The 23,873-nt window shown below is 44.1% G+C and overlaps 1 protein-coding gene and 1 non-coding gene across 16 annotated transcripts in view; one reads left to right on the forward strand and one right to left on the reverse strand.

Moving 5' to 3' along the window:
- The window catches only part of EPHA5 (EPH receptor A5), a 319,537-nt gene that overhangs the window by 196,149 nt on the left and 99,515 nt on the right, over window positions 1–23,873 (reverse strand). The window lies entirely within an intron of this gene.
- On the forward strand, window positions 5,876–5,948 carry TRNAK-UUU (transfer RNA lysine (anticodon UUU)). The gene has a single exon. It is a non-coding gene; the product is annotated as a tRNA-Lys (tRNA).

A 23,873-nucleotide genomic window follows, 5' to 3' on the forward strand; every position in this document is an offset into this window, starting at 1 on the left:
TCGTGCTTATTCCATGGGTGATTCTAGCCAAATGGTGATGAAAAAATGTGCAAAGGGGCAGAAGGTAGCCAGTATAGGCACTCGTCATACCCTTATTTCAAGACACCACGATCATGCAGAGTTTAACAAAAAAGATACCAGGAGAAACCCTTAAAAACCCTTAGAAACAATGTCAAGGAGCAATGGGATGCTTGAAGCTTGAAACTTAACAATCACCATCAAGGAAAAATGTAAAATAAGTAGGGTAAAATGCCACAGTACTGAAATCTGTCCTTCCCTAACAGAGTATTAACCAGATGGTGCTGCTCTGTCATTTTGATGAGATGTATTTATTTATATCATCCACATACATATATTCTGACCCTCATCTCATCCCCTAGCAGTGAGAGGTCATTCAAGCGTGTCATGTATTAAATATCAGATAGCTTCATTTTTATATATTTTTTCCAGACTGATCAAACCTTTTTTTATTCCCTGCCAGAGGTGCTCCATCAGTTTGAAAAATGTCCAGAAATACAAAATCAAATGTCTAATGTTCCTGGTAACCAGGAACTCTCTTACCCAGGGAAGGGACTCTCACAAAGTGGGTTCAGAAACAGGGCCAGATTCCAGTTAGGCATGGTAGGGGCGCCTGCATTCTAGGAGCATCTTACTGCTCTAAAACTGTGTGCAACATGAAGGTCAGCTATAGGCAGGGGGGGCGCTGAAGAAGTTGTGCCTACGGGTGCATAAGGCGTAAATCCGGCCCTGTTCAGAACACAAGATTAATTGCTGACTGGATAAAATCTCCAGGAGGGTACACACAATACCTTACTGAGCATGTCTGAAATTAAGCTAAGGTGTCAATACAGCACGTACAAAAAGAAAAGGAGGACTTGTGGCACCTTAGAGACTAACACATTTATTTGAGCATGAGCTTTCGTGAGCTACAGCTCACTTCATCGGTTTCATGTAGCTCATGAAAGCTTATGCTCAAATAAATGTGTGAGTCTCTAAGGTGCCACAAGTCCTCCTTTTCTTTTTGCGAATACAGACTAACACGGCTGTTACTCTGACACCTGTCAAAGTTCAGAGGAACTCAATTTGTTCTTAAAAATAAACAGACTTTATTTGCAGTATGGATCAATTTCATTTCTATAGAGGAGTCAAATTTTATTATTAATGAGCTTCTTAATTAGTACTTGCCCTGTCTTTTTATGATGTTGTATTGAATTCAAGTGCACGAGGCTTAATGAACAGATGCTGCTTCTCTAGGTGGTTTAGGAGCTAACGCCTCATTATTTGCGAATATTTTTTAAAGGGCTGTTGTTACTCATGTGTCCTGTGCTCATTGCATGATCACAGTTACACAAAGTCAACCCAGACAAAGAGACTATGACAAACGTCTTCTTTCCTGAAGTCTGTATCTCTGTCCATGAGGGTCATGCTAGGACCACATCAGTGCTGCAAGATAGGTGGGTCTCTCCTCTGGGCTTCAGAAGCTTTTCATTAATTTATCTGCAAATACAAATTTTGCAGGGTGAAGGGTTTTAATAGTGGATATGTCCCTGCAAAATCAGTACTATTAACACATTGTCACTGCCTTTTTTTGACCCTGCAGAGAGTTACTCTAATATTGTGCCAACCTAGGGCAACATTTTCAAAAGCACCTAACTCACTTAGGAGTTTAAGTCCCTAAATCCTTGGGATTTAGGCCCTTAAACAACACTTATGAACTTTTGAAAATGTAAAACCAAGTCAAAGCTTAGTGATATTTTGCTTTGACAATCTCAGCAGGCTGTAGTGTCAGAAGGATTTTTTTAAACAACCAAGCTTATTTAGATTGTAAGCTATTTGGGGCAGGGACTGTCTCTTTGTTCTGTGTTTGTACATTCCCTAGCACAATGGGCCCCTGGCCCATGACTGGGGCTCATAGGTGCTAATACAAATGAAATGATATTAATTATAATATTGCAGCCTACTAACACAGAAACCTGCAATAAGAATGGCCCTTGGCAACTTTTCCCACATTGTAAACATATGGCCAAGTAAAGTACCCCCAGCAATTCGTACAATTTCATCCCTCCTTACTTATTTTTGCTCTTTTCTGGGGTGGCTGCTCAAGAAAAGGTTTCACAATCTAAAGCTCTAGAGTACTATTTTTAGAGCATGGAACTGGCGATTTCCGGACGGAAAGAGAACATCATTCAGCTGATCTAACTCTGCATACAGTGTATATCACATTGCTGCTGATGTGATTTCCCCAGCACCACCAAAGCTGCACTCACAATTAAAACACAGCAAACATGTACAAAAGCCATGGTACAAAAGCCACATACTGGTCTTCAACTTCTCTTCACCTAGGGCTACACTTGCTCATTCCCTGCACTGTGAAAGAGACAGCAAGGCAGCCAAACAAAACACAGCACCTTACACTTATATTTCTTTTCCCAGACTGCGTTCCACAGAATGCTATAGAACTCAGAAAGGTTCTAGAAAATAGGATTTGAGGAGCTGGTCATGACATTAGAGATGGAACATCCCTCTCTCTTTTATCCCAAAAAGTTGCCAGAAAGGTTCATTTGACAGCCTGCATTTAATTCCAGTTAGCACATGTTAAAATTAGAACTAAGGACCAGTGCCTCAGCCAAAATCAGCTAAGTTCCACCGACTTCAGTGAAGCCACAAGGATTTACACCCGCTGAGGATCTGGTCCTAGTAACATTTTACTTGTGTAGAATATTTGTCATCCCCAAGACTCACTGAGCATTTTACAGAGCATACATTGTACACACTACTGACATGAAGACCTTCCCAGGGCAGAAGGCAGGGAGCAGCCAAAGTGAATACACAACAGCAGAGGGCAGGGGATTTTTTCCCCTAGGGCTCAGCAAGCCAGTGCTTTCCTAAAATGCTCCACTGGATCCTGGATGTGATGCTCTGCAAAACAAAAGTGGCAAATTGACTTCAATGGGGGCAGCGCGAGGCCAGCGCTGAGAGCTTTTGAAAAATCTCCTCCTTCTCATCTACCCAGAACAAACAGGAAGGAGCTCATTCTGTAAAGCTGTCATTGGAAGGCTCCACACACAGAATCAAGTGCATGGATCCCAATCAACTTATGTCCGAATGATGAAGGGCTGAGTTAGCCCTGCTAGGGCTGGGACTCATGATGGCAAAGATTCTGGGCATTTCAAAACAAGATGTGTTGACCACCAGAGCATTATAAAATATGGACAAACAGCTAAACTCAACATATTCCCAAGTACACACAGCACGTTCCACCCTGGGAGAACAAGTGCTGTGAGACCCCTGAGCAGGGGTGTCATTTAAAGAGTTACACTGCTGATTCCATGGTGGGGCATCAAATCCATGCCAAGAACAGATACAATTACCACTGGGCATGAAGGAAGATGGATTTGGAGAACAGCTGCTCTGTGTTGCTTGCTCCTGTCTGAACGCAATGATGCCTCCACCATGATCAGCTTCAGTGAACGCTCATCAAAGCAACATTGACTTCTGTCCCACCTGATCCTCTCCCCATGGAGGGTGCAGGTACACTGTGGTCAGGCAACGGCCCCACGGCTTGCGAGGGAACTGCCAGGAGGAGGGGTTCTGAAGAACACCCAGAACCATGGCTCTCTGCAAGAGGCATCTTTTCCCATGGGGTTCAGCTGGCTCGTGGAATCTGTGTCCTCTTCACCCTCAGGAAACTCACTGAACCCCCTTCTGAACTTCAGTTTCACCCTCCCCAGGGGTTTTTCAAAGGATGGACACAAGATATTCAAATGCAGGGAAAAGTCTCCTCCTTGTCATTGGCCTGCTCCTCTTGTAGGAATGCCACAGTCCATTGGTGAGGATGTCAAAATCATGTCCTGATTGATTCTCATGGCCCATTCAATGCACAACGACATCAACTAAGTAAATCAGGTAGTTTGAAGAAGCTAGACAGAAAAACAGAGCTGTGCCACCTAATACATATCACACTATCTAGACATGAGAAAAATGTTTGCAGTAGCTGACAATGGACATAGAATCATAGAATCATAGAATATCAGGGTTGGAAGGGACCCCAGAAGGTCATCTAGTCCAACCCCCTGCTTGAAGCAGGACCAATTCCCAGTTAAATCATCCCAGCCAGGGCTTTGTCAAGCCTGACCTTAAAAACCTCTAAGGAAGGAGATTCTACCACCTCCCTAGGTAACGCATTCCAGTGTTTCACCACCCTCTTAGTGAAAAAGTTTTTCCTAATATCCAATCTAAACCTCCCCCACTGCAACTTAAGACCATTACTCCTCGTTCTGTCATCTGCTACCATTGAGAACAGTCTAGAGCCATCCTCTTTGGAACCCCCTTTCAGGTAGTTGAAAGCAGCTATCAAATCCCCCCTCATTCTTCTCTTCTGCAGGCTAAACAATCCCAGCTCCCTCAGCCTCTCCTCATAACTCATGTGTTCCAGACCCCTAATCATTTTTGTTGCCCTTCGCTGGACTCTCTCCAATTTATCCACATCCTTCTTGTAGTGTGGGGCCCAAAACTGGACACAGTGCTCCAGATGAGGCCTCACCAATGTCGAATAGAGGGGAACGATCACGTCCCTCGATCTGCTCGCTATGCCCCTACTTATACATCCCAAAATGCCATTGGCCTTCTTGGCAACAAGGGCACACTGCTGACTCATATCCAGCTTCTCGTCCACTGTCACCCCTAGGTCCTTTTCTGCAGAACTGCTGCCTAGCCATTCGGTCCCTAGTCTGTAGCTGTGCATTGTTTCTTCCGTCCTAAGTGCAGGACCCTGCACTTATCCTTATTGAACCTCATCAGATTTCTTTTGGCCCAATCCTCCAATTTGCCTAGGTCCTTCTGTATCCTATCCCTCCCCTCCAGTGTATCTACCACTCCTCCCAGTTTAGTATCATCCGCAAATTTGCTGAGAGTGCAATCCACACCATCCTCCAGATCATTTATGAAGATATTGAACAAAACCGGCCCCAGGACCGACCCTTGGGGCACTCCACTTGATACCGGCTGCCAACTAGACATGGAGCCATTGATCACTACCCGTTGAGCCTGACAATCTAGCCAGCTTTCTACTCACCTTATAGTGCATTCATCCAGCCCATACTTCCTTAACTTGCTGACAAGAATACTGTGGGAGACCGTGTCAAAAGCTTTGCTAAAGTCAAGAAACAATACATCCACTGCTTTCCCTTCATCCACAGAACCAGTAATCTCATCATAAAAGGTGATTAGATTAGTCAGGCATGACCTTCCCTTGGTGAATCCATGCTGGCTGTTCCTGATCACTTTCCTCTCATGCAAGTGCTTCAGAATTGATTCTTTGAGGACCTGCTCCATGATTTTTCCAGGGACTGAGGTGAGGCTGACTGGCCTGTAGTTCCCAGGATCCTCCTTCTTCCCTTTTTTAAAGATTGGCACTACATTAGCCTTTTTCCAGTCATCCGGGACTTCCCCGGTTCGCCACGAGTTTTCAAAGATAATGGCCAATGGCTCTGCAATCACAGCCGCCAATTCCTTCAGCACTCTCGGATGCAACTCGTCCGGCCCCATGGACTTGTGCACATCCAGCTTTTCTAAATAGTCCCTAACCACCTCTATCTCCACAGAGGGCTGGCCATCTCTTCCCCATTTTGTGATGCCCAGCGCAGCAGTCTGGGAGCTGACCTTGTTAGTGAAAACAGAGGCAAAAAAAGCATTGAGCACATTAGCTTTTTCCACATGGCTAGAAACACCCATGCTAAACCTTATGACTCTGATACTAAGCCCACTGAACTAGTGATAGTCTTTCGGTTGACAACAGCAGACTTTGGACTAGGTCTTAGAAACTTCTTGTAGAAGCTTCATTACAAATACCAGAGCTCATGGTGAATGGAAGAGTGCCCGGATAGCTCAGTCAGCAGAGCATCAGACTTTTAATCTGAGGGTCCAGGGTTCAAGTCCCTGTTCAGGTGTAGAAGCTTTTAGGGGGGGGAGGGATAGTTCAGTGGTTTGAGCATTGGCCTGCTAAACCCAGGGTTGTGAGTTCAATCCTTGAGGGGGCCATTTAGGGATCTGGGGCAAAAATTGGGGATTGGTCCTGCTTTGAGGAGGGGGTTGGACTAGATGACCTCCTGAGGTCCCTTCCAACCCTGATATTCTATGATTCTATATGTAGCAAACCTTTCCAAACCCCTTGTGATGGAAGACAAAATCCAAAAGCAGCCCACGGGCCTTTGCAGACAGATTCTGAAATCCTGATATTGCCATAGACTTTAAGATCAGAAAGGACCATCATGATCATCTAGTCTGACCTCCTGCACATTGCAGGCCATAGAACCTCAGCCACGCACTCCTGTAATAGACGCCCAACCTCTGGCTGAGTTACTGAAGTCTTCAAAACATGAGTTAAAGACCCCAAGTTACAGAGAATCCACCATTTACACTATTTAAACCTGGAAGTGACCCATGCTGCAAAGGAAGGCAAAAAATGCTGTCTAGAGGTCTTCAGAAGTGGCCAGTTTTGCTCCTCCAGGGCAGTGTGCATAGTGCTTTGGCTTTGGCTTTGACTTGACTCTTCCCAGATTTCCGCAGACCTTGGACCTGTTTTGTGGGAATGGGTGGCACATCTGCTCTGGGGGACAGCTGTTTTCAAATTTTAAGTCAGGGCGTTTACACAGATCCCCTTCATAATTGTATGAGTACCATTCACAACTGGAACAGAAGGATGCAGCTGCTACAAGAATGGACATCACCTGCCCTCCTGCTCCAGACTCAACTCAGGCTTTGTGGTGGATGCTCTGGCGTGTGTTGCAATATGCTGGGAGATCTATTTTGATTTCCCTTGAGACAGGAGAGCATGTGACTCTGTGAGAGTACGCCAGTTTTCATTCTTCTGTTAAAATCAACAGTAAGGAAGGTGACACAGTACATTTCTCTTTCTGCAAATGTGACACATGGACATTGCATGTGATTATTTCTATGCAAGGAATTTGTGCAAATGTGATTTATTGCTTTGCTGGCAACTCAGCATTTTGTCCTCTAAAGTTATTACATTCAGATCTTCACATTTAAAAGGCAAGACTCTGAGCCATTAGGAGAAAAGATGCGATGGCAGAAATGCATTAAAAATCCATAAATAGAAATCTCAACAAAAAAATTATACTAACTCTTGAGAGTTCCCTAGCTGAGCTTGGTACACAGTACCCTCCTTTAAACCAGAGGTTAGAAACAAATGTTCAAATACAGTTAGGGCTCATCAGTACCTGTGACCTGCAGTACTAATTTACCAAGATACACAGCAATACAAATTGACCCAGGACAAGATTTTCAAAAATAGGTACGTAAAGTTAGGCTCTTAAGTCCATATTTAGGCACTTAAATGATCTGATTTTCAAAAACTGCTGGAAAAATGCAGCCACTACCCTTGACTTCAGTGGGTCTTGGATCAGACCTATGGTGCCTTATGCCCAAAGGTTTCATATGTGCATAGGCTGTAACGAATATAGCACTGGGCAGGACCTCCTGGATCATGGACTCCAGTACCCTGCTATCGCAGGCAGCCCCATCATATAATCCCACACAGAAACAAAATCCGTCTTAAAGTTAGTGAGGTTGTTTGTCCCCAGTACTCCTATTGGGAGGTTGTTTCAAATCCTCCCTCCTCCTAATTGCCAGCCTAAATTTATTCATAGCCAGTTTATCTCCATTTGTTCTTGTGCCAAGATTGCTTTTCAAGCTTCAATAGCTCTTCTCCCTCCTAAAGTCAGTAGGGGTTCTCATGATCATCTAGTCTGAACTCCAACAGAATGCAGGCCACAGAATTGTATCCAGTGAGCCCTGCCTCTGGCCCATTAACCAACTACAACAGCAGCAGTATGAAACGAAATGTGTTCTCCTGGGGCATCAGCTGAGATGCACAGGGACATGTCATCTGAAGTCAAAATATGTCCATTGCAGTTTGAGGCAGCAGTACTCAAACCTGTCTCTCCAGAACTTGCAGGAGTTCTGCAATGCTGCTTCAGTCATGATGGAGGCCTGTATGCCAGTCTTCAATGGGGCCATGCAAGGACAGGGGCTGACTGGGTGCCTCAGGTGTTCTGCAGGCTCAGGGCCTCTGAGCAGATGACCCAGGCATCATGTGGCAACTGCATGGCTTCGGGATGGGCCCGGCGTATTTTCTGTGGGATGGAGCAAACTCCAGCCCCTTGATGAAACAATGTGGGAGGAAGGGGATCTGCGTAAGGATGTGGGAGGAAGGGGATCTGCGTAAGGAGATTGCCTCCTACCAAAAGCCCCTGTGCTGGGCTTTAACACAGGAGGAGATGACCTGGCCCTTTGGGATGGGGAGGTTATTGAACAAGTTATTTGATTAATCTTTGTGGGGCGGTTCGACTGGCTCCATATGTGGTCGGATATGAGACATCAATTTATTTGACAAAAGATAATAATATTCATTGAATAAATGAAACAGAATTTAAAAAAAAAAATCTTACACCAGCTCTAGCGCAAAGCAGCCGAGAGAAATTACACGCTCATCTCCGGCTTGTTTTCCAATACTGTCCTTAATACTGCTTTTGTCATGTGATCAAGTGCTTTAAGCCCCCCTTCCTGCAGAGCCTTATGCACACGCTTAACTATATGCACTTCAGAGGGACTATTTGCCATGTGTAATGTTAAACACAGGCATAAGCCTTTGCAGGATCAGAGCCTGTATGGTGCAGGGATGTTGAGTGGAAGGGGAAAGCAGCTTTTGAGAGAAATCCTCCCCCTTAAGGAGTAGCCCACAACATGACAAGGCTGGAAAATCACTGATAGTCAGGACCGGTACGTGGACAGTCTGACCTAGTGGTCAGCGCAGGGGCGCTCAGCCCTAGTGGTCAGAGCCAGAGTCCAAGACAGCAAAAGCCAGAATCAGAGTCCAGGAACCAAGCCTCGGTAAGACCCAGAAGCAGAAACCAGGAATCAGCAAGAGTCAGGTCTGCTACAGCAGGAAGTCTTCCAGTTGCTCAGACAACTTCCTGTGCCTCCTTCTGGCTTAAACAGTCTGGTGTGGCCACGCACTGGGGCTGGTCATCATCCTTCCAATCAAGATCCTCGTGGATGGTACCTCCGGTAGGGGCCAGAGTTCTGCTACCCCCTCTCTTCTAGGAGTTCTGGGTGAGCTGCCCAGTGGTGGCCAGGTTGTGGGGGCTGTTTGGGAACCTGCGGGCCCTTACACTGATCTATAAAAACATTTTTAATCACCATAGTATCTCTTCATCTGGTACAGGACTCTCAAGTATTTTCCTAGTTTTTCCTCATTATGAAGGGAACTGTATCATTACTAAACCACAGTCAGTCACTTATTTCTCCCCCTCTTTTAGAGCTGTACAAAAAGCCAGCATCACATCAACAACACCCGTCCACCAGGTCCAATGTTAGGATGTGTTTTGCTAACATGTGCTAACATATGCTAAACTGATCAAAACAAAACCTAGGGGGAGTCTTGCAGGGCAGCAGTGGCTTGTTTTTTATTCCCACCAAAAAGAGCTCTATCTTTAATGAAGCTGTTCAGCTTTATGTTTGAACAGCGAAAGCAGACGCCGGCTTCATCAGTGGTTAAGAGTTACAGAGCCCGAGAATGTTTTCTCGTCGAGCATCAGTTCCAGCTCTTTGAACCAACTGCCGCAGATTTCAGCAGCTTGCCCACACTACAATTTTCACACTTAGCAACTGTAAAATGGTTAAAGCGGTATCTTTCCACACGGCTGCGCCGTTACTAGTGCTTAGTTTGGCATGCCACCTTAGTTACGGGCTCTAAATGCCACTTTCGGCACTTCCCAGGGTAACCTTGGCCATGAAATTGGAAAATCAGATCATTTTCTGGTCTGTTTTCTTCTTTTCCTCTGGAAGAGATTAGATTTTGCTACGCTTGACTGACAAACCTCATTTGGGATTCAAGAGGTGGCCGAAGCCCTGACCTCCTTAAGAAGTGGGAGGCAAGACGTCTAAGGCAATGACGAGTAAGAAAGAACTAATTTCAACACATCACACAAATGACAATTAGTAATTAATTTGCATGGAGAGACAAAAATAGATGTAAATGGTTAGTGTGTCTCTCAGTGTCAGCTCAGGACATTAATTTTGTTTCTTTAAAACAATGCTAAAATGGAAGAGCTTTTCTCCCTGTGTATTGTTGGCTATTTTCTATTGCACTTAGCAAAAGATAAAAGTACTGCAGTGTTTTTTTGCATTTTTAACTAAGCCCAGAAAAGAGACATCTAAGTAATACTTTAAAGAGCAATTATTTTTATGCTTGTTTAAATGACTGTTTCACTTTTAACTTGTGATAATCTGTATACAGTTCATTATGTTCCAAGAATGTCAGGGCAGTATGCACTGCTGAAATCATTTGTTAAAAAACAGAAAAGTTTCCAAACTGTATATTATTTATAACACCCGATGGGCAAACCTCAAAAGAGTGAATTTCCAATGTCTATCCAGACTACTGTATAAAGTTATTAATTATTATTGAATCATAAAAATGTAAAATTGGAGGGGACCTTAAGAGGCCATCTACTCCAGCCCCCTACACTGAGATAAGACTAAGTAAACCTAGACCAGCCCTGACAGGTGTTTGTCCAATCTGCTTTTAAATGTTATGATTAATACTCTGCAATCATAATAAGCCAGATTCTCAGATGGCATAAAGCAACAATTGACTCAGCTACAATGAATTACTTCTGCTGAGGATATGGGCCCATTGATTGAGCTACACTGATTCACGATACCACAGAACCTGGACCATTGATTTCATGAGATCTATGCTGGTTATTATGCTGGTAGCATTTATTCAGGAATTACATAGACATCAAAATAGCAGGTAATCAACAGTGCCCAACACTAAGATTTTTGAAATAATGCTTCTGGTGATTGTTATATCTAATGCTGACTGCACCAAAACAAAACGAGACCATCTCAACCATCTGAAAATATTGTAAACTGGGAGGCCAAAGTAGGCCAAGAGACTCCAAAAGTAAGCTACAGAGCTTCAATTCTTCTCCCTACCCATGTGCCTAGAGCCAAATCTCTGGATGCAAAGGCCCCAGTCAAGACGAAAGTACATCCACTCTCTGCGACACAGGTGCCCTGTTTTATCGGTACCTCTTGGGGGGGTTGTTCATATATTTGACCTTCATTGTGCCCCAGGCAAGGCTTACTGTAAATGACTGTTCATTGTGCAATATCAGGATGAAGGACTTACCTAGAAACAGATGAGTATGAGCAAAGGCTGAGAACAGCCCATGCATGTAGGTAGTAAGTGAAGGATGGGGAAGGCAGGATCTCCAGCTGGAAATATCCACGCACTCTCCTTCTCAAATGCCCGACATATTTTTGAAGAAAATGTTATGGCATCACTTGTGCAATTGTGTCCTGGATCAGCTCTCCAGACAAAGCCCAAGAGGTTGCTTTAAGAGCTGTTTAAGAACTGGATTTACCGAGCTGGAATCAGAGAAAATGGTGTGCCTTCCTTGTTTTTATTCTGAAAGAGGGGAGGGAATAGGGATGATGGGAGAAGAGAGGGAAGAGGGAGTGCTTGGCTGAGGATGGAAGGGTGTGCAAAGGGCACTCTTCTCTCACTCTATCCAGCTGCATTCCAAAGCCCTTCTGTAACTCACCTCTCCGGCACCCCACCAAAATTGTCCACTGCCACCACCTCCCACTGGGCAGGAGCCACAGATCTTCACTTTGACTATCTGGATGCCCTATGCTGCACGTGTTTGTCCCTGCCTGCTCTGTGGTTTGGAAATAGTGGGTCATATGGAAATGGAAGAAAAGAAGACACTGGTAGTAGAAAATAATATACTGAGAACGGCAGGCAAGTGGAAGGTAGAAATTAGGACGTTATTAAGGGGAATTTGAACTTGGCACTCTCAGTATTAGATAGCCTGGAGAGTGCATGTTTGAGGTGGGCTGGACATGGGATAAGAAAGGGAGAACGACCAGCAAAGAAAGAGGTCAGGGAGGAAGAGGACAGCCAGAAAGGATGTGGAAGACCAAGGATATGATGGGAAGACTCTGTCAGGAGAAGTTTGAAGAGAAAAGGACTAGAACTCCAAGACCTATGAATCTGTGCTATGGAATGGCAAAGAACCATGGGCACCTCTGACCCCATATAAATGGGAAAAGGAGTCAAGAGGTGAAGTGCATCTGATTGCCCAAGGCATCCTACTAACTTTTCAGTGACTAGCAATTATCCCCAGGCATGTAAGAGGTAGTGTAATTGGAGTGCACTGGAAATTGACAGTAATTGATTTTTTAGTATGCACTTTTATATTTCAACTAGGAGTGCCAAGCTAATGAAATAAACTAGTAAAGTACTAAAATGGATTACAGCATGTCAAACAGTGCCGAGACAGGAGCCTGTGAAAAACACCCCTCTGGATGTCAGTCAGATCCTCCACTGGTACTACACTGTGCATAGATCACTCAACTTAAGGACTTCAAGAGCTTCAGTAAAGTGTGTACATTACAGCTGTTTAAATTAACCAACCAAGTTCAGGAGAGAAAAACACATTGGTAAAAAGAAGAGCATGAGCAACATAGAATATGACATACCTCAGAGATTTTAAAAAGCTTGCTGCCCAACAAAGAAATTTCCTACTGGCTCTGTGCCTATTAGCAACCTGCTAACGGGCAGGGTCAACAGACCTTCCCATAATTAGCCATATTTTCCAGAACTGTTTTCACTCAAGACTTGACATACAAGCTGTTGGCCCAGAGCTGATTTCCCCCCTTCTGCAACAATACCTTAATGTAATTTAGCCAATTTTAAGGTGTCAGCAGCCAAAAAAGCATTACTTTGAACAGTTGTGCCTAAGAGACAGAATAATTTTAAAAGCGGAAATCCTGCAGGAGTTTAATCATAATACCTTGTCACATTCAAGTAAGAAGAAGAAGAAGAAACACACAAGTTGTTTAATTCTGAGCTCAGCAGGAGTGAAAAATCAAAAGCTTTAAGAGTCTGATCCAGCATCAGCTTGATGTCAGTGGAAAGGCTCCCATTGACTTCAGTGGGCTTTGGATCACACCCTAAGAACTCTTGAAGGGTGTGTATTACTGTCATCTGATAAAGTCACCATCTTTCACGGACAACCTATTGTGTCTAGAGTAGCCAGAGATTCTCCTCAAAGGGGCGGATCATATCTCCTCAAGACAAAACCCCCTGGATGGGAGTGGAGTGACCAGGAAATTCCACAAAGTTCACCTCACACAAGGCCTTCCCACTTATCCAGTACGATTCTGCTCTAACTCCACTGACTTCTGTGGATCACTGCTGACATACACAGCCATGGAAGAGAGATCAGAGCTTAGTCCACAGCATCTTCCCTCAGGCACTGGGGAGGCCAGAAAGGGATGTGGACCTCTGAATAGGTTGATTCAGTGGATCTACTGGGAATGCCGCTCCTAACCTCTTGGTTCGCAGAGGTCCCATGTGCCCCTTTTACACTGTTCTGCAATCCCCACACCCAAGCACCAGAACCATAAGGACATGTGATTTAACTGGCTCCTTTGCCCACTCCTGCAAAACCTTCCTCTCCACAGTGGGGCGCAGGGTCAGGCGTTAATCTGAGTCCTTGAGGAAGGATTATCCCCCCACTTTGACATCCTCAAAGGAGCATGGCAAGGAAAGAGGCAGCTGCTCCATGCCCACACCCCCCACCATCCCTGCATGCCTCCTCCCATCCCCACAGGGTCAAGCGACATGGCTACTAATGTGCTGATCAGAAGTGAACAAGTTAGTGCTGACTCTGCTGTATCGCTGCCATAAGGGATTGCTAACAAACACCTTTCCTTCTTGAAACCACCAGACCCGCCTCTGTACATTCCTTGTTCCTGCCCACACCACCACATGACACTAGCCAAGGAATTCATTCAGACTCCCACAGTCATACAGTACTGTCCATCCAAATGAAAAGTACCTTATGCAAACCAAGACAAAAGATTACTGCAAAAACACCGATTCCCAGATTGATGTTGACGATGGCTCAGCTGTGTGCTGCTAAGGCCTTTGGAAAAAGAGAATTCCTTGCTCTTCTACCCAGCAGCCTACGCTATAGAGTGGTGGAAAGGCTATCCATTCCCTTCCCATGCTGAGCAACTTGAAAGTTAACAGTGCCTGCAGCTTCACCATGTTTTCTACAACAAGATGCGAAGTAAGTAGAGTCAATGTATCCCCAGTCACAGCCTCAGATGGTCACCCACCCCTCCACCTCCACAAAACCAATCCTAATTTCAGAACAAAAGTCCCAAATATCCCATCTTAGTATTCAGATCCTTTTTTATTTTTCTGCATTGTATCTTGATTAAGACAAGTTTCATGGAAACATTGGATGGTCCCAGTATTTCAGACTCATGGCACAGAGAGTTGGCTTCTAGTTAACACAAAATACAAATGTACAAACAACCCTCTGGAAACCCATCTCTTCACAGCAGAGGGTTGATTCAGTGGCTGTTTGTGAAGATCTTCACTTTGACATTTCACTGTTTTTTTCATCAGTGTCACTAGAGCACGTAGGGCCCTGCTCCGGGACCAGGACCCCATTATGCTATGGGCTGTGTAAACAAAGAACTAAAAGACGGTCCCCTGCTCTCTCTCTCTCCTGGCCTGATTGTGAATTGCTATATCCTAAGGGATGGGTTCTGGCTCTTGCATTGGACAGGATGCTGAAGGACACACACAATAGCTGCTCTGCTCTCTTTGCATCAGGTGCAGAGTGTGCTTCCCTGTGCTTAGCTAGCGCTTTTGCCCAGTGCTAAGGGATAAAAGCCATAGTCCCTCTCCATCCCCTTTTGGATGGCTAATACGAGCAGTGGCATTCACAGGACACAGTGCCTACCAACTCCCAATGGGAATGTGCCTAGATTCTACCTTGAGGGCAGAGTGAAGGGCGATTCCCTGTGACCCTCTACAAACCCACCCAAAATTGGACACAATCTGGCCATGAGACAGCAACAATACTGTTGCAAAAATTAAATTTTAACTTTGCTCTTCAGGAAATGGGCATGTTGTGCTCAGATTAGAAAAAAAAATCCAATGTGGAACTCAGACTGTGACACAACATGGCTTTCCACTATTAGATCACGCAATGCCTGCACGCCTTTAAAGACCAAACAACAACTGATGCTGTGTTATTCAACTCTGTAGAGCCCATATCCCAGTTAGGAGATTATTGATGAGTAAGGGATGAGATACAGCAGTTTGTGAAGTTGTTGAGAGATAACCTCGCTCCTTGGATTTGTGTTGAGATAGGAGGCCAAAGGCCAAATTCGTCAAGCACTTGACTCAACAATCACAAGACCTGCCATGTGTTACTCCACTTACAAAACAGGATAATTTACTTTTACAGTGGTGATAAATGTGGATAAAGCTAATTCCTAGCGGTGCAGATGTTGTCGCAGGACGATATGAGCTGAAACCTCCATCAGCCAATCAGAAAGCTTCCCCAGCCTTGTCAATTTCCTACATTTATATTAAGAATGATTTTAAAAAAAATCTTTCCCTTCCCCACCATGTAATTTAATATTAATAGCTTGACATTTCCTTTTTCATGTTAAAAAGTTCTCTATCGTAAGACATATATTTGATCACGATTTGCTCTGCGTATGCTATATTTTCATTATGAACAAAAATAATAAAAAAAAGAGTAAGGTAATAAAATAAAATGAAATTGTATAAAGTCTATCCGAGACATTACAGCTGGAAGGAAATGAGAAAGATCCATAGGACTGCATTTTTATTCAACAGGATATTAATTCACAAGTCTTCAAGCTTTATAGTACAGAATCTTTTTAATCACTTGACGTGATACGCAGGACTGGTAGGAGAAAACCGGCAAGTGAAAAGTCTTGTACATAAGACACTCAGATGCTGCAGTCAGAGAGGCCATATAAGCAGGTAGGCAGATACAGAAAAGCCTGACTTACACTAATGCCCCTCTGCCATGTACATTCACCAAACCGGACAGTCTCTATGCAAAAGAATAAGTGGACACAAATCAGACGTCAAAAATTATAACATTCAAAAACCAGTCGGAGAACACTTCAAGCTCCCTGGACACTCAATTACAGACATAAAAGTCACAATCCTTCAACAAAAAAACTTCAAAAACAGATTCCAATGAGAAACTGCAGAACTGGAATTAATTTGCAAACTGGACACCATTAAATTAGGCTTGAATAAAGACTGGGAGCGGATGGGTCATTACACAAACTAAAAACTATTTCCCCATGCTAATTTTTATCCTACTGTTACTCACACCTTCTTGTCAACTGTTTGAAATGGGACATCCTGATTATCACTACAAAAGTTTTATTTTTCTCCTGCTGATAATAGCCCACATTAACTGATGAGTCTCATTAGAGTTGGTATGGCAACCCCCATTTTTTCACGTTCTCTGTGTATATCTTCCTACTGTGTTTTCCACTGCATATATCCAATGAAGTGGGGTTTAGCCCACGAAAGCTTTTGCCCTAATACATTTGTTAGTCTCTAAGGTGCCACAAGTACTCCTCGTTCTTTTTGCCGATACAGACTAACCCGGCTGCCACTCTGAAACTAAAGGTTCTATTCATTCTGCTCACACCACGTCGCACCCCCCACAAAGATACAGAAACTGGTTTCTGAGGTCTCCCTGAATTGATAATAATAATTGTTAGGTGCTGGTGTGATCACAACTGTGCACAACACAGAAGGGAAAAGCAAAGTAGTCTCTGTCCTGGAGACCTTATAAAGTTAAGGGGGAGATTTTCTAAAATGTCCGTGTAATCTCAATGGCACTTGTGCTCCTAAATCCTGGAGATGCTTTCGAAAAAAATCTCCTCCTAGACAAATACATTGTTAATCCTTCACTAGCGCATTGGCGCAGGCTCTAGCATGGTGGTGTCATTTGGTAGTGGTGGGTTGTTGTTGGGGTTTTCTGCTGCTGTTGGTTGGCTTGTTAGCCTAAACCTTGAGGGCTGTGTTCTGATGTTCTGTTCTCAATGTACTCTTGATTAATGCATAGGATAATGGATCGATGGCCCTACTGACTATAAAAGTTTGTGACATCCTTATAGCTACTCAGTCCATGTGGCAAAGTCCTGGTGCTCAAGGTTCTGAGATATATCCCCACTGATGACCATGGTGTCTATGTATATGTCACCACCATTTGTTACAGGTACAGGATCCTTCCCTCACCCCCCCCCACCCCACTATTTTTTGTGCCTCACAAGGACAGGTCACACTGTCATGAGTAATATTAGAATACAAAGCACTATTGTCCCCAAAAGGATCTAAGGATTTTGTAAAAGTACAAAATGAAGTTTATTCCTCTGTCCCATGTATTCCATAAATCCGCTGGTCTAGCTTATATGACAGACATTGAGCTGCGAAGACCAGAAGATATCTTTTACCATGCCAGATTGTTTCATTTTATTTTATTTTTTTATTACAGCAATCCAAAAATGGGAAAAATAAAGACATGCTTGATGTTAGTGAGTTACAAGCTTGTTGAAAAGGCTAAACAGCTGTTTTCAGAAAAGTCCCCTTATGTGTCAAAATTACCAGAGTAAAAAGTTGAGGTAGTATATTTCTTAGCCGTAGCTGACCTGATGTTAAAGATCATATTACGCCTACCCATAGGTGCAACTAACTATCACAATCCACATTTTTATTTAGTCTCACACCAGTATCTCTTCTGTTTTAGGCATTGAAAAATTCCCAGATAAAATATAATACTAAGCTGGAGTTAAGGGTCAGAGTAAAAAACAGTAATGATGGGTAAGAAACTTTGGGGGCCAGATCCACCAGTAGATTCTGTCTGCTTGTGCTACACGGGAGCAGTGCAAAGCATTCAGACCATAATGGCCAATCAAATGCTTGGGATATAATTTTCATTAATGCCTAGGTGACTCAGGATCCCATTAGGAAAAGTGACTCAGGAATTCAGTGCTCAGATCCTCAAAGGTGCCAACTCCCCCGGAAATCAATGATCTGCTCCACAGAAGTGCGACTGCTGAGATGGATGAGTGGTGTCAGCACAAGAGACCACGCAAGGAAAGTGTATGTTAGAGACATGCTCCAAGTGAAACCCATGAACAGAAAAATGAGTGAGTGCAGGCTCAGAGATCTGGTCATGTAAAGCACAATCCTGACAGCTATGAGTCCACTGGCTCATAGCTGAAGGGAAAAGACAGAGAGGCCAACACAAGACGAAGTGGTGGGAGGTCATAAAGGAAAAGGTTAACATGACAGGGTACGTCTACAAAGCAAAAAAAAAAACAACCACCAATGAGACTCAGAGCCCGGGTCAACTGATGAGGTCTTGCAGGGCTTACGCTGCGGGGCTAAAAATAGCAGTGTGAGCATGCGGGTTCAGGCTGGGACCCGGGCCCTGAAACCCTCCCCACTCACTGGAGAGAGAGAACTTATACAGTGGACCCCATTTGATGGGATTAACACAAGGAAGACGCAGCCATAAAAACACTTAAAACATTATTTCTATTGCAGCTGTGATATACCCCCAGAATGCATTTGTTATTTCTTCACCCAGGCAAAATTCTCACTATTGCTCTAGAATCAGCCAATCCACCTAGAAAAGGTCAACCCCTCCCCGCCTCTGGTCCAGGAATACAGCAAAATGTAGGATCAGGGTATACACAGGTGGCAATGCACCGTTACATAATGCGGTGATTATGGACATTATTATCATCAACTCATCGACTCTACATTGCCTGGAAGCATTTGAAAGTCCTATTGTAAAAACTCGGCGGGCAACACTTAACTTGTCAGCTCTGTGCAGCTGTACCACAGGCAAAGACCACAATGGATTTTCTGTTTGGGTAGCTTGGAGGGCACACGCCACAAATGAGCCTGCTGCTCTTCAGCAGCAAATCATTTCTTTCAAAAGGAGCATCCACAATGTCTTGTCCTTACAGCAGCCCTGAGGTCCTTCTGTGGTCCCCCAACAATGCATTGTTTTCACAGTGATTTCACAGGCTGTTCGTTTTCAATAAATAGCAGCCATCTGAGCCGTCTGTGCAGCATCCCCGGTCTGCGGGCATCCATGTATGCATGTGCATATCTCCCAGCAGCTTCAGCAAATTCCAGACCTTACAGCAACAAAATACTAATTACAAACCAATTTCCTAACCGTTGACAGGTTTCTTTTGTACTGCTGATATCTTTTAGAGTTGTGAATGCCCAGATGGCAGCAAAAGCACACTTGGCCTCTAGATTAATGATCAACATTGATCAGAAAGCATGGGCACAAGGGAGAAAAGCCAATGCCCATTATCAGTGTTCTGTGCATTACAGAAGTGCTTATAGGCCACAACTGAGGTTGGGAACTCACTCCATTATGACTGTGCATACACAAGCTCCTGCCCCGAGAGCTTACGTTTTACATACACATGATGAACAAAGGGTGAGAAGGGAAACAAAGGCATGGAGGAAGTGACTTGACCAAGGTCACATAGTAAGTCAGTGGCAGTCCAGTTTTGGGCCCCACACTACAAGAAGGATGTGGAAAAATTGGAGGGAGTCCAGCGGAGGGCAACGAAAATGATTAGGGGTCTGGAGCACATAACTTATGAGGAGAGGTTGAGGGAACTGGGATTGTTTAGTCTGCAGAAGAGAAGAATGAGGGGGGATTTGATAGCTGCTTTCAACTACCTGAAAGGGGGGTTCCAAAGAGGATGGATCTAGACTGTTCTCAGGGGTACCAGATGACAAAACAAGGAGTAATGGTCTCAAGTTGCAGTGGGGGGAGGTATAGGTTGGATATTAGGAAAAACTTTTTCACTAGGAGGCACTAGAAGCACTGGAATGCGTTACCTAGGGAGGTGGTGGAATCTCCTTCCTTAGAGGTTGTTAAGGTCAGGCTTGACAAAGCTCTGGCTGTGATGATTTAGTTGGGGATTGGTCCTGCTTTGATCAGGGGGTTGGACTAGATGACCCGAGTTCCCTTCCAACCCTCATATTCTATTATTCTAATCTCCTGCATCCCAGCCCAGGGCCTTATCCACTTGTCCACATGGCCTCCATGCTATACTATACTATAGGTTTACATATATACCTTCATAGTTTGTTGCAATGCCTCCTCCTTCAGGAGTCAAATAATGTCTTGTTTTATACCCAAAATATACTTTCAGACCTAAAAATGTTCATTCTTAATTTCATTTGACTTCTTAACTGTATTGGGAGGGAAGGCCAGCTGTTAATAAATACTGGACATGTTCTGCCTCACAGCCTCTGTAATGAAATCTTTTCTGTCTTCCTAAAACTCCCTCTTACTTTCAATTAGGGAATGTGGGCTTAAAATTTGGGAATTTAAAAACTAGGGCTAAGTTTTTCAATGGGAACTGGGACCTAACTCCCTTAGGCTCTTTTCAAAATCCCACCTTCGGTGCCTATAGCCAATCTACTGCACTCTCATATGAGCACCCAGGTAAGCAGCCTGATTTTCAGAAATGCTGAGCACCCTGCAGCCTCTGCTGACTTCACCAGAGGCTGCTGCAGGATGCTCAGCACTTCTGAAAATTGGGCCACTTATGGAGGACCCTCAGTATGGATTTGGGGCCCCTACATTTGAAACTCTTGCCCTTGATCTTTGCACCAAGATCCCTTCTGACTATTTTGGCAATTTCGTCAATAGCTCATAATAGGGAGAGAGGAGAATGTTTGCACCTGCTATAATTAGCTTTTAGTTCTTTAAATACCATTTCGATCTCAGCGTGTGGAAACACTGCATATTTAATGGCCGGAATAGAAAGCATTTTCTTTCCACTCCCCCTCGTCCTCACTTTTCTAACCCGACTTCATTTGCTGCACCTTGACAGGAAACAAGCGACTTTAAGTACCCCTTTATAAACAGGATGAGCAGGCACGCTTGTACTGAATTCAATCGGAGTCTTCTACACAGCTGAGGGCATGCTTAGGCCTTAAAAAGGAATATGTTTTGCCTTTGAGCCATACGTACAACGGCTACAGAGATCAGTGGAGAAACACACAAGGACAGAGGGCCTTGCTATGGAAGTACAGTACTTACTCTACAGTTACAGTATACACCTAGATTCAGGGGATCAAAACCGCTCCGCACTCAACATTTTCTGTTTAGGCACCTAATAAATAACTGGCTGGATCTTCAAAAGGCCCCGGCTCTCAGGCCCCGAAATGAAATTTCATTCTCAATGGGCAGGGATACTGGCCACTGAGCGCTTTAGAAAATCTGGGCCCTAATTTGGGCACCCAAGCCTCTGCCAGCTTCCACCCGAGAGGGCAGGGAGAAAAAGAATGCTTTCTGCCTGCAATTCTGCACGGGTTGGCTGTAGCCAGAGGAGAATACAGGGGAAATGTGGAGGTTTATAAACCTTTTATTATAAGGAACTTTCAAAAAACGAAGGGCAAGATTTTCAGAGGTAACTAGTGATTGGCTGCATTTTCAGGTGCCCAGCTTGAAAGAGGCCTGATTTTAAGAGGATAGCTGCTCCGCACTTTCTGAAAATTACGTTTCTTTTAAGCGTTCTCAAGTTAGGGACCCATTTCCTTCCCCCCTCCCGCCACCAGTTTCCAATATAGAGCAAAACCCACTCTATTACCATACTGTAATCACATTCAGTGTAGTCAGGGAGATTATCTTAGTACTAGAGTTATTTGATTTTGTCTCCAGTTCAGACTGAAAACACCATCAATCATCATGCTATAGTTACATAACTCCATATCACTGCCTCCCATCACATGCAGGCTAGCAAATGAACACGGATCTCTTTTAGATCAACCACCCACTGAATTCAGGAAAGACCAATGTCATCTCCCTTATCTTGCCATACAAAACCCTTCTGCAGCACTGGGATGGATGGATCCTGAACTCCACTTGGTGCAGGGTCTGAAGAAGGAACAAAGAACACAGGCATTATTTACAGGATGAGGGAATGTTGGAGCCGGTGGTGGATAATCAGCAAAACATGAGTTCCCAATGTAATGCTGCAGCGAAAAGTGCTAATGCGATTCTGGAATGTATCAACAGAGGAATCTCAAGTAGGAGTAGAGAGGTTATTTTACTTCTGTAACTGGCACAGGAGGGACCACTGCTGGCACACTGCATCCAGTTCTGGTGCCCACAATTCAAGAAGGGTGTTGACAAATTGGAGCGGGTTCAGAGAATGAGTAAAAGATTAGAAAGCCTGATAGTGAGGCCAGTTATCTCATCATAGAAGGCAATTAGATTAGTCAGGCATGACTTGCCCTTGGTGAATCCATGCTGACTGTTCCTGATCACTTTCCTCTCCTCTAAGTGCTTCAGAATTGATTCCTTGAGGACATGCTCCATGATTTTTCCAGGGACTGAGGTGAGGCTGACTGGCCTGTAGTTCCCAGGATCCTCCTTCTTCCCTTTTTGAAAGATGAGCACTACATTAGCCTTTTTCCAGTCGTCCGGGACCTTCCCCGATCGCCATGAGTTTTCAAAGATAATGGCCAATGGCTCTGCAATCATATCCGCCAACTCCTTTATCACTCTCAGATACAGCGCATCCGGCCCAATGGACTTGAGCTCATCCAGCTTTTCTAAATAGTCCCGAACCACTTCTTTCTCCACAGAGGGTTGGTCACCTCCTCCCCATGCTATGCTGCCCAGTGCAGTAGTCTGGGAGCTGACCTTGTTCGTGAAGACAGAGGCAAAAAAAAACATTGAGTACATCAGCTTTTTTCACATTCTCTGTCACTAGGTTGCCTCCCCCATTCAGTAAGGGGCCCACACTTTCCTTGACTTTCTTCTTGTTGCTAACATACCTGAAGAAACCCTTCTTGTTACTCTTAACATCTCTTGCTACCTGCAACTCCAAGTGTGATTTGGCCTTCCTGATTTCACTCCTGCATGCCTGAGCAATATTTTTATACTCTCCTCTGGTCATTTGTCCAATCTTCCACTTCTTATAAGCTTCTTCTTTGTGTTTAAGATCAGCACTGTTAAGCCAAGCTGGTCGCCTGCCATATTTACTATTCTTTCTACACATCGGGATGGTTTGTCCCTGTAACCTCAATAAGGATTCTTTAAAATACAGCCAGCTCTCCTGGACTCCTTCCCCCCTCATGTTATTCTCCCAGGGGATCCTGACTATCAGTTCCCCGAGGAAGTCAAAGTCTGCTTTTCAGAAGTCCAGGGTCCATATTCTGCTTTTCTCCTTTCTTCCTTGTGTCAGGATCCTGAGCTCAACCATCTCATGGTCACTGCCTCCCAGGTTCCCATCCACTTTTGCTTCCCCTACTAATTCTTCCAGTTTGCGAGCAGCAGGTCAAGAAGAGCTCTGTCCCAAGTTGGTTCCTCCAACACTTGCACCAGGAAATTGTCCCCTACACTTTCCAAAAACTTCCTGGATGTCTCCATATAAATGTTTATTGTTAAATACTAATTATAACACTGACACTAATAATAATGTTGTGTTGTCCTCAGTGAAGACTAGCCTTTCTAGATTAAATGGGCCCAAACATCAGCGCCAAAATAAAACCCGGGAGGGCATCAGCTGAAAAGGGAAACACTGCCAAAGCGTTGTGGGAGGGGGAGATCTATATATAGTGCACTCTCTGTGGCCGGATCTTGGTGTGCAATTTGGCACATTAATTATTATTCATATGAACAGTTTAGCATTGTTATACTATAGTTCAAGAGAGTGAGAGGATGACATTTGATGTGAAGAACACATTGATTACACGCGATCCTTTTTATAAAGGGAAAAACAAAGTAGCTGCTGGTTTTATTTTGAGAATTGTGTTATTTTTCTAGAGTTTTACAATTTCAGTTGGAATATTTCCTTTCTCTCCCAAACTAAATTAAAAAGTGCTCAAGATTAGTTGTATAATTCGGTTACACCATGGTAAA

This window comes from Lepidochelys kempii, chromosome 4 (assembly GCF_965140285.1).
Source record: "Lepidochelys kempii isolate rLepKem1 chromosome 4, rLepKem1.hap1, whole genome shotgun sequence".
In the NCBI taxonomy this organism is placed as follows: domain Eukaryota; kingdom Metazoa; phylum Chordata; order Testudines; family Cheloniidae; genus Lepidochelys; species Lepidochelys kempii.